Source organism: Oratosquilla oratoria, chromosome 27, assembly GCF_046742065.1.
Source record: "Oratosquilla oratoria isolate Oo_2021 chromosome 27, ASM4674206v1, whole genome shotgun sequence".
Classification (NCBI taxonomy): domain Eukaryota; kingdom Metazoa; phylum Arthropoda; class Malacostraca; order Stomatopoda; family Squillidae; genus Oratosquilla; species Oratosquilla oratoria.
In genome coordinates this window covers 55,572,120-55,582,119 of record NC_134803.1, presented here as the reverse complement: position 1 = coordinate 55,582,119, position 10,000 = coordinate 55,572,120, and the positions used below count along the sequence as shown (strand labels likewise).

At 39.7% G+C, this 10,000-nt stretch overlaps 1 protein-coding gene across 1 annotated transcript in view; it reads right to left on the bottom strand.

Annotated features, from left to right (window-relative positions):
- Positions 1–10,000, bottom strand: part of LOC143039714 (putative E3 ubiquitin-protein ligase HECTD2) — a 76,158-nt gene that overhangs the window by 52,471 nt on the left and 13,687 nt on the right. The gene's annotated exons all lie outside the window — the stretch shown is intronic.

The following is a 10,000-nucleotide window of genomic DNA, read 5'->3' as shown; positions in this document are numbered from 1 at the left end:
CCCTCCTCTGTCTCACCAGGAGGGAAAGAGAGGAATAGAGAGAAGGGGGAGGAAGAGAGGGAGGAGGAGAAGGAAAAGAAGGTGGAGGGGAGGAAGGAGGAGAAGGAGAAGGAGGAGGAGAGGAAGGAGGAGATGGAGAAGAAGGAGGGGGAGGAGAGGAAGGACGAGAAGGAGAAGAAGGAGGAAGAGAAGAAAGAGGAGGAGTAGAGGAAGGAGGAGAAGGAGGAAGACAGGAAAGAGGAGGAGAGGCAGGAGGAGGAGGAGGAGGAGAGTAAGAAGGAGAAGGAGAAGAAGAAGAAGGAGGAGGAGGAGAGGAAGGAGGAGAAGGAGAAGAAGGAGGAGGAGGAGAGGAAGGAGGAGAAGGAGAAGAATGAGGAGAAGGAAAAGAAGGAGAAGGAGAAGAAGGAGGAGGAGGAGAGGAAGGAGGAGAAGGAGAAGGAGGAGGAGGAGGAGAGGAAGGAGGAGAAGGAGAAGAAGGAGGAGGAGGAGGAGAGGAAGGAGGAGAAGGAGAAGAAGGAGGAGGAGGAGAAGGAGAAGGAGAAATAGGAGAAGGGGAAGGTGAAGAAGAAGGTGAAGCAGAAGGAGAAGGAGATATGGAAGAAGGAACAGTAGACGGAGATAGAAAAGGAGAAGGAGAAGGAGTGGAAAAAAGAAGAAGGAGAAGGAGAAATAGGAGTAGAAGGAGAAGGAACAGTAGACGGACATAGAAAAGGAGAAGGAGAAGTGGAAGGAGAAGGAGAGGAAAAAAAAGAAGGAGAAGGAGAAATAGGAGTAGAAGGAGAAGGAACAGTAGACGTACATAGAAAAGGAGAAGGAGAAGTGGAAGGAGAAGGAGAGGAAAAAAAAGAAGGAGAAGGAGAAATAGGAGTAGAAGGAGAAGGAAAAGGAGATGGAAAAGGAGAATGATTATGGAATGGAAAAGGAGGAGGAGGAGAAGGAGGTGGAGGAAAATGGAAAGAAAGAGAAAAAGGGGAGAATGAGAAGGAGAAAGAAAAAGGGAAGAAGGAGAAGGAGAAAGAAAAAGAGAAGGGGAAGAAGAAAGAAGTAGAAGGACAAGGAAAATAAAGAGAAGGTGAAGAAAATGAAAATAAAAAGAAGGTAAAAGAGTAAAAAGAAAAGGAGACGAGGAAGAAGGAGAAGAAGAAAGCAAAAGAGAAGAAGAAAGAGAAGAAGGAGAAGAAGGAGAATAACGAGGAGGCAAAAGAGGAGGAAAAGGAGAGAGAAAAAGAGAAGGAGACTGAGATGGAGATGGAAAAGGAAACGAAGGAAAAAGAGAAAAAGAAGAAAGAGAAGGAAAAGTAATAGAAGAAGAACAAGAAAAAAGGGAGAAGGACAAGGAGAAAAAGGAGGAGTAGGAGGAGGAGAAGAGGAAGAGGAGGAAGAGGAGGAAGGAGAGGAAAAAGAAGGAGAAGAGAGAGAAGAGGAAGAAAAAAGAGAGAAAAAGAAGAAAGAGAAAGAGGAGAAAAGGGAGAAAAAGTAGTAGAAGAAATAGGAGATGAGAAAGCGAAGAATAAGAAAAAGAAGAAGAAGAAGGTGAAGAAGAAGAAGAAGAAGAAGAAGAAGAAAGAAGAAGGACAAAAAGGATAATGATAAGTAGGAGAATGAGAACGAAAGGAAGGAAGAGGAAAAAGAGAGGACAATGAGTAAGTCAGAAGTGGAGGAGGAGGAGGAAAAGGAAGAGGAGGAGAAGGAGGAAGAGGCGAAGGAGGAGGAAGAGGAGTTACACGGAGTTGCATGAGCAAACGAACAGCAACAGACCTCTTGATCCTTAAAAGGAGGAGGGGGAAAAAGAGGAGGAGGAGGTGGAGGAGGAGAGGGAGGAGAGGAAAGAAGAGAAGGAGAGAGAGGAGGAAGAGATTGTGGTGATGTGTTGCCGCAATCCCTCCGCAACGAGCGGGCTGGCGGACGAGAGAGAAAGAGAGAGAGAGAGAGAGAGAGAGAAAGAGAGCACGCACTGATTATTTGTCGTCACGGAGGTTCTTCGCCGTCATGCCCTCTCAATCCTTCTCTTCTTTCATCCTTCCATTCCCTCATTCACATCTTATCTCATTAGCTTTCTCTTTCCCTCTCTCTCTCTCTTTTTCCTTTCTCTCTCTCTTTCTCTCTCCCTCTCTCTCTCTCTCTCTCTCTCGATTAGTCTGGACAGTAACTTTATAACAAGTAGCGCTGAGGGCGGAAACCAGACTAAAGTCTACTGTTAGGAAAAATTTTAAACATACTTTAATCCTTGCTTATATCTACCTTATAAGGGTTTTCCAATGCATAGGAGTAATGACCATCTTCGTATGAGAAAATACCCAGTCACAGGTGTCTTTAGAAATTAGATTTAAGAAGGAAATAGGCAAGAATTGCTTTACCAATAGAGTGGTTAATGAATTAAATAGATTTAGTAACCATGTAGTGAGCACTGAAACTATCGGTTGTTGAAATGGTTAGAAAAATTTATGGATGGGGATGATAAGTGGTAATGGACATGGAACTGCCTAATGTAGGCCTTATGGTCTCTTGCAGTCTCCTTCATTCTTATGAAATTACATTTTCATCTCTGGTCTGTGCGAGGCACGACATATACTATAGTGTCCTCTATCAAGCCAACGGAACTTTTTCCCATAAACACCATAAACTTGTATCCGAAAAATATCACATATTAAGCTTATTGTACCTTCACTGGCATAGTGAACAGTAAATGGTCTAGAATCAAATATCGTCCATTCATAACCATTCCTGCCCTCTCACTTCCTTGCTCGACAGACATTCCCCTTGGTCCAAGGCTCCCTTTATCCAGTCCCTACCTCTCAATCCCTGTCTTCCCTTTACGTTCACACCACCCACATCTGCTTTTCACACAATTTTTGTTAGTCTTTCATCAATCATGCTTTTCATATGCGCAAACCATTCCAGTATTCATTGATCAATCCAACAAGACGTCTACCTTTACATCCCCGCTCTCCTCCTCACCTCCTTGTTCCTCACTCTATCCATCCTTGTAACAAATATTAGCAAATAACATCTGCCTCACCTCCCACCTCCCTCAAGTCTTTCTAACCATCTCCAATACTCTGCCCATCATTCTCGTACTTACTTGACCTACTATTCCATCCACGTACACACTGAACAGCCATGGTGAAATTATACAACACTAGCACAGGCCCATTTTTACCTCAGACCACTCACTCTCACCATTCCCAAGGATAACAATCTTTACTACCCGCGTGAAATTCTTTAACTACGTTTAACATCTTTCCCCTTGTCGCATACATTTGTAATACCTCCACAATCCATTCCTGTCGACCTTGTTATGAGCCTTCTCCAGATTCATAAAAGCCCAAAATTCACTCTTACCTTGTTAAAAAAAAATCTCATAAATCTACCTTACTACAAAAATTTGATCCATACAATCTCTACCTTTCCTAAATCTACACTTTTCCTCCCCAACAACCCACCTCACCTCATGAACACACTACGTATGTGTTACCTCCCCAAGGGTTACCACGTTAAGTGTTACCTCCCCCAGTGTCAGCATGAACAGGCATATTAACCAAGCAAATAGCTATACCCGAACGATCACCACAAGATACAACTCCTGAAGATGGCCAATTGATGAACGAAGGACGCCTCAGTGTGTTTTTCTGCATACATTTGGCATATAATCAAACCCGGACGTCATGAGCTTCAATCGCGGGTCCCTCTGAGCTTGAGTTGCACTCGCTGTCATCTTCCAGTGATCGAGGCTCGAGACGGCCGGGTGTTGTTATTTGTTCTACGTCGCTTCTAAGGGTGATTGGTTGCATAATATATATGTATATACATACATATATATTTTTGATAGTAACCACAAAGGAAATTGGAAAGAAACAATAATTCCCAAGCGCTTTCGTGTTATTCCACTGAAGATGTGAATAACACGAAAGCGCTTGGGAATTACTCTTTCCAATTTCCTTTGTGGTTACCAACAAATTTATTGGATCACGTGTTTTTTAGTGATCATTCTACATACATATATATATATATATATATATATATATATATATATATATATATATATATATATATATACACATATATGACCTAACCTGTGCCTTTAATGTTTCTCAATAGAGTATGCAACCTACGTGTGGTGAGGCTCGGCAGGTGTGGACCTCCACGTGTTGAACATAAAGCTGTCTTATCTTTTCCGAAATCCACTCTCCTAAGTCATCACCCGAGACACAACCTTACCACTCTTATTTCCCTTTTCATCGCAAAATTTCGCCCTAACCCAGCTCGTGTCGTTGTCTCTCCTCAGTGATTTTATTTTACCTTATGCCAGGCGATTCTATTCAGAGGAAGGACGGGAGCTCTGTATACACACACATGGATAAACATCTTCTTGGTTTCGCCATGCACGCTCACTTCGTATTCTAATTCTAACGCTAGACGACTTCTTCCTGTGCCTTGGCTTCCATCACGACAAGCCCAGCTTCTCCCCTGCCAAGGTCAGGTCGTGGTGGTGACCTTCAAGCCAATGGTAAAACTTCTGCAAGAAAACACACGGGGACCTTGACCACCCCAATGCGGAGGCTACAATTTCCTCCACAAAAATCTTTTCGTGTCAAAGGCTAGCGTCGTTTTTTCCCACAGAAAACGGAGATGTCCACGCCAATTTTATCATTACAGCGTCCAGCCCAGACTAATTTTATTTTATTTTATTTTTGTAAAGGTGTGTTTGGGGTCTCAAAAACAAACGATGGGGACAATAATTAATAAGATTACATACGTGAGAAAGAGAAAACAGCAACATACACACCTCAGCATTAAGAAGCCGATCCCCACTAATTCAACTTGAACAAATCTAAGTCGGTAAAGATTCACTCTATGCTTGAGAGCGTTAAGACATGAAAACTTAACCTAGGGATAGAACGGTAGATTGTGGAGCCAGGTAGGTTTTTCCAGGTCCGTTTCGACCTCTAATTGTTTGCTGTGAGTATGCGCAGAAATTTGCCTTCTCTGAAAATTATGTGCGGACCTTTCAAGTCACCATCTGATCATTTAAGAAAATAACGCACAATTTCGTTTGCAATGGAAACGCTATAGTGGAGAAAAAACAACAACTATTCGTTTGACGGTTGGTAAGTTACCAATTTTTAGAGAATTTATAAGTTGATATTCGGGTGGAATTTCTTAATTGAATGGATGTTAATTTTTAGATTTTAAATTTTTTGCCCCAAATTTTGATTTCTTGAAACGCACAGTTATTTAAATTGTCTTTGTCAAAAGCTTAAATCCTTTTATTTCTATTAAGCTAAGTGAAAATTCCCAAAATGTAAAAAAGAATACTCCAAGATGCAATTCAGTACTTCTTTATATAGTGATACTGAATACTTAAATATAAATAAGATTGCGTAACGTGGGTTGGGTGAGTATATCACAGCTTGTCGTTTCCATAATCTTTTTTTTTTACTATCAAACTTATTCATAATATATCTAACTTAAGGCAAATCAATAAAGTTTACACATATAATGGTCACTTGTTACAAAAAAATACATAAATAGGTAAATATATAAACAAATAAATTGATATGGACAGGGGCAGTCCATTACGTAGTTAAATTCAGTGATGCAACCTTAATTGCCAGAACTCCCCCTCCTCCATTCCCGTCATCTTCTTTCAACCCAAGATACACATTTTTCCTAAACGGGAAACGCCCTTTCTTCTGTTCAGAATCTGATGCATTACTGCAGCGCGTGTCTATTGTACGAATTGCACAGTCTGTTGTCACGGTTTGAATCAATGCAGCAGACATGACGTCATAGTCGCCGTTTTCTTTTTATGATTTAGGGCAACATTGTAAATAATTTCTTATTAGGAGAAAATCACGAATATATTGTCAACAAGTAATGGCCATTTCTATAATGTTGAAATTAAAGAAAAGTGATTTATTGTTATGGTGATGAAAATTCAAATTTATAGAACCGTTACGACAAAAATAAATGAGAGACTGTTATCAAATACTAACTTGAACGTATATTTTCAAAATACGTTTTGTTGTTATATGTAAAGTGAATATGTACAACTACGTAATTGTATACTTTCTGCACTTGAGTGCTTAAACGATTGTTTGTAGTTTTATTTATCCAAATGGATTTTTTCTTTTCCAGAAGCTACCCGTCACGATATAGATCTAGATGATACATTCTAACAGTTACATGATTGTTTTGTCTTCGCCATTTATTAGGTGCATGGCTCCGGTAGAACCGAATTTTACTCCATTTCCTACAAACGATGAACATATTTTGATTTTGGGTTGATGCAATGGAACACCAATTCTGTCTCATTGATAAAACTTTGTCTAATATGTATGCATGTGTGGAGTTATGTATGTGTGCATCGTGTGCATGAATATGTGTATTTATGTGAACATGTATGCATGTATGTGTGTATATACGCATGCGTCTGCAGGCAATTACAGTTTCCATGCATACCATACAATCTTAAAATCAATCGAACTTGAATTACCCTCGATTCACTTGAACCTGACATAGAATTTCTTCGCTAGTGATTCTGACGAATTTGTATCAAATTTTCAGATTACATTGAAGTACAAATTTAAATAATTTACGAATGTTCTTCTTTACACCAACCCGTTTATTTCACCAGTTGTGTAACTTCAACAAGAATAACTGTTTTTGTTATCTGTTAAGTCTCTGGGTATGATTAAGCAAGACGCTTTCCCCAACGGGGAAGAGCAACCAACGACACTGCAAGGATGTCGTGTGTCAGATTCCTGCGTGAATCTTTTTTTTTTTTTTTTTTTCGTTTTCTTTTTCAGTACGAAGTGGACAGAAATAGATCTATGGCGTGACGTATCCAGCTTCAAGGTTCTAAAAATAGTCCTGTTTTGACGTGACTATTCAAATGATTATGTTTATGAGATTTATCGGAATTTTTTTTAGAAGACATTGTATTCCATCCAGATAAAACAAACGCTTCCAACGGTAATTTAAGAGGAGGAGTCATGGGGACGGTAAGGAAGATTTAAGAACGGCGGTGGTAGAAATGAGTGAGACTAAATATAAAAAGTAATTTGTGTTCTTTGTTGAGTGGAGATTCGCCTCCAATATAAAATAATCGTACGTGACTGTTCTGTAAAAGTGTTATCAGAGTCAATACAGGGATGTAAGGAACAGAGCTTAAGACAAGTTGACTAGTTATGACGTCTATCGGGAAACTGACTAGATCCTGTTCTGTGTAGGATCTTCTAGTGGCACCCTGGACTGCGAACATTTTAACTAGAACATCTGTAGCAAGGTCACGCCTTCAAGAAACCGTTTCCTATAATATACGCGCACCATTATTTCCTGTATTAATAATTGTCACCCCGTTGGAAATAATCATATGTAAACATGTCTTAATTAACATTACTATGTCTCTCATGACAATATGTAAATAGCAATATTTGTAGTAATATTCTGTATAGCTAAAATTGTAATTTATGAACTAATTTATACACGGTGCTCCTAAATATGAAATATGCCTTTCTTGTGTTCCGCTGCCAAGACAGCAACCTTATTCAGCTATACTTTTGACGTTAGATGGAACAAAACATTTTAAGTTAGAGGTCCTTATCAATTTCCTTTCACATTATAGAGAATGAGACGTTCTGGTCACCCACGGATCCTTGGAAGGAAGAACAGACCCTCCCAGTATTCCCAAACCTCATCTAAAAAAAAAAAAAAAAAAAAAATCCCAACCCAGTGGTCGCGACCCTGAAATAAGGTCGTCATTTCTTTTCCTAGGTACTCCGTGCTCTTAAACTATCAAACGTATACAACCAGTAAGACATGGCACATACAGTAAGCGGTGCATAAAGCCAGTGGGGTCGAGGTCGTGATTAGAGGCGCATGACAGGGGTCTCGTGATTCGTGTAGGAAGAGCGACCCCAACCAGACCACGAGGACATCACGAGTATTTCACTGAGTTCAGACGAACCTTCTTCACCGTTTAAGGGGTTAACGGCCTGCCCAATTATGTCGTCTCGATCGATCCTAAACGGACGACTTTGACAAGCCGAAGGGCAGAATTCTGGGACGAATATCTGGGTCCACTATTCTCTTGATGTCGGTCAGGGAGCGGCAACCATTCCAGAGGCAACAAGTTGTGATATTCTTACAGTATCGTAGTTACACAAACGCAATGGATATCTATACATTAATCGTCAATCAATCTTGTTGAGTAAATCATAAAGAAAAACGTTTAACAAATCCCCTTGGGCAATTTATACAAACATTATGAAAGTGTTAGTAGCAGCAATGTAATTCAAACAGTCAGATCCGCGGTGACACGTGAGTCTCACGCCCGGAGGGACCCGTGTTCGAAGCTTCACGACGGCCGGACCTGATTTTTATACCAACACATTTATAATACAAAACCTTGGAATAAATGAAATTATAAAAAACAATCAATAAAACAAACATAAATAAACAAATAATTCAACAAACTCTTAATAAACTAATTCAACAAAAACTAACAATAATAATGGACGCTACTTCCCCTACACACCTTCAGACCCACGCTGTCACTGAACTAGTCGTTTAGATAGAACTCCCACGTTCTCTACTGTTCATGAAATGCCATTATTGAAACTGACCTGTACCCAATATAGGACATGGAAGAGTCAACTGAAGACAAACCGTTTGCACCTCGACAAGAATGGTAAGTGCAAAGATGCTCATCAGTGCCAGTTAAGTCCTGCCGTGTCAGTCACCGGCTTCGATAAACCTCCTTTCCAACCGGTCTTGATACAACATTTTCATCTAAACCGGAACACTCCTGCTCACTGCTGCAGCCTTCATACCATCCATCCACCTCACCCTCCATCGACCAACTGGACGCCTACGACGTGGATTTTACCTCATAAATATTGGTTGGTCTTTCCTCATCCATTCTGCTAACATATCCATACCAGCTCATTTTCGTTTTTCCTTGGCTTTCCAACAATGCTGTCACTTTCAGATATTCTCTAAGTTTACCATTTCTTATTCTATGCAGACTAGTTACCCCTCTTAGCAACCTGAGCACTTTCATTTCTGCAAACTGAATAATTGATTTTGTTTTTGTGGTTAGTGACCATGATTCCAATCCATATGCGAGAATTGGTTTCAAAATAATATTAGATATAATTGTCTTGTATTGAATGGGCATATGTCTACCTTTGAATGTTGGATATGACATACTGAGTTTTTTGTTGTATTTGCTAATTCTGTTATTGATTCCAATCTGTATTTCTTTTTTCTTTTTTGGGGGGGTTAAACACGACTTCTAGATGTCTAAATTTCTCTGCTTACTTTAGTATAATTTCAACTATCGTAATACAGCACTCTTTCGTTTGTTTTCTTATATGTTTTTACGATGTTAATCGTCATTCTCTTTTCCATCAAAGCCCTGTTCCATTGATTCATTATATTCTGAAGGTCTTCTTGGTTTTCTGTCACGACCACTGCATCATCGTAGACTAGTTTACTTCACTTTGTTCTTTTACACAAATCTCCCTCATGCACCTGTCCATATATATAACAAACAATATAGGAGACAGTGTCCTTACCTGTCTCACACCAGTTTTGATTTCAAATCACTCACTCTTTACATCCCCGTTCTTTACTCTACCCACAGTTTGCTCTTAACCCATTCAACTCCGATGACAAGATGTCTTGTCATTTGGTCAAATAAAACAAAAAATCATAAAACACTAAAATGTTTGATCAAACACCAGAAAAATATGACGTCAATCCTCGCTTCGCTCGCAGCGAAGCGAGGACTGACGTCATATTTTTCTGGTGTTTGATCAAACATTTTTGTGTTTTATGATTTTTTGTTTTATTTGACCAAATGACAAGACATCTTGTCATCGGAGTTGAATGGGTTAAATACTCTTGGCCACTCTTATAACCTTAAACCTTATTCCATATTCCCTTTGTCTTAATGCCTACTATAACTTCCTTCTGTCAATACGACCAAAAGCCT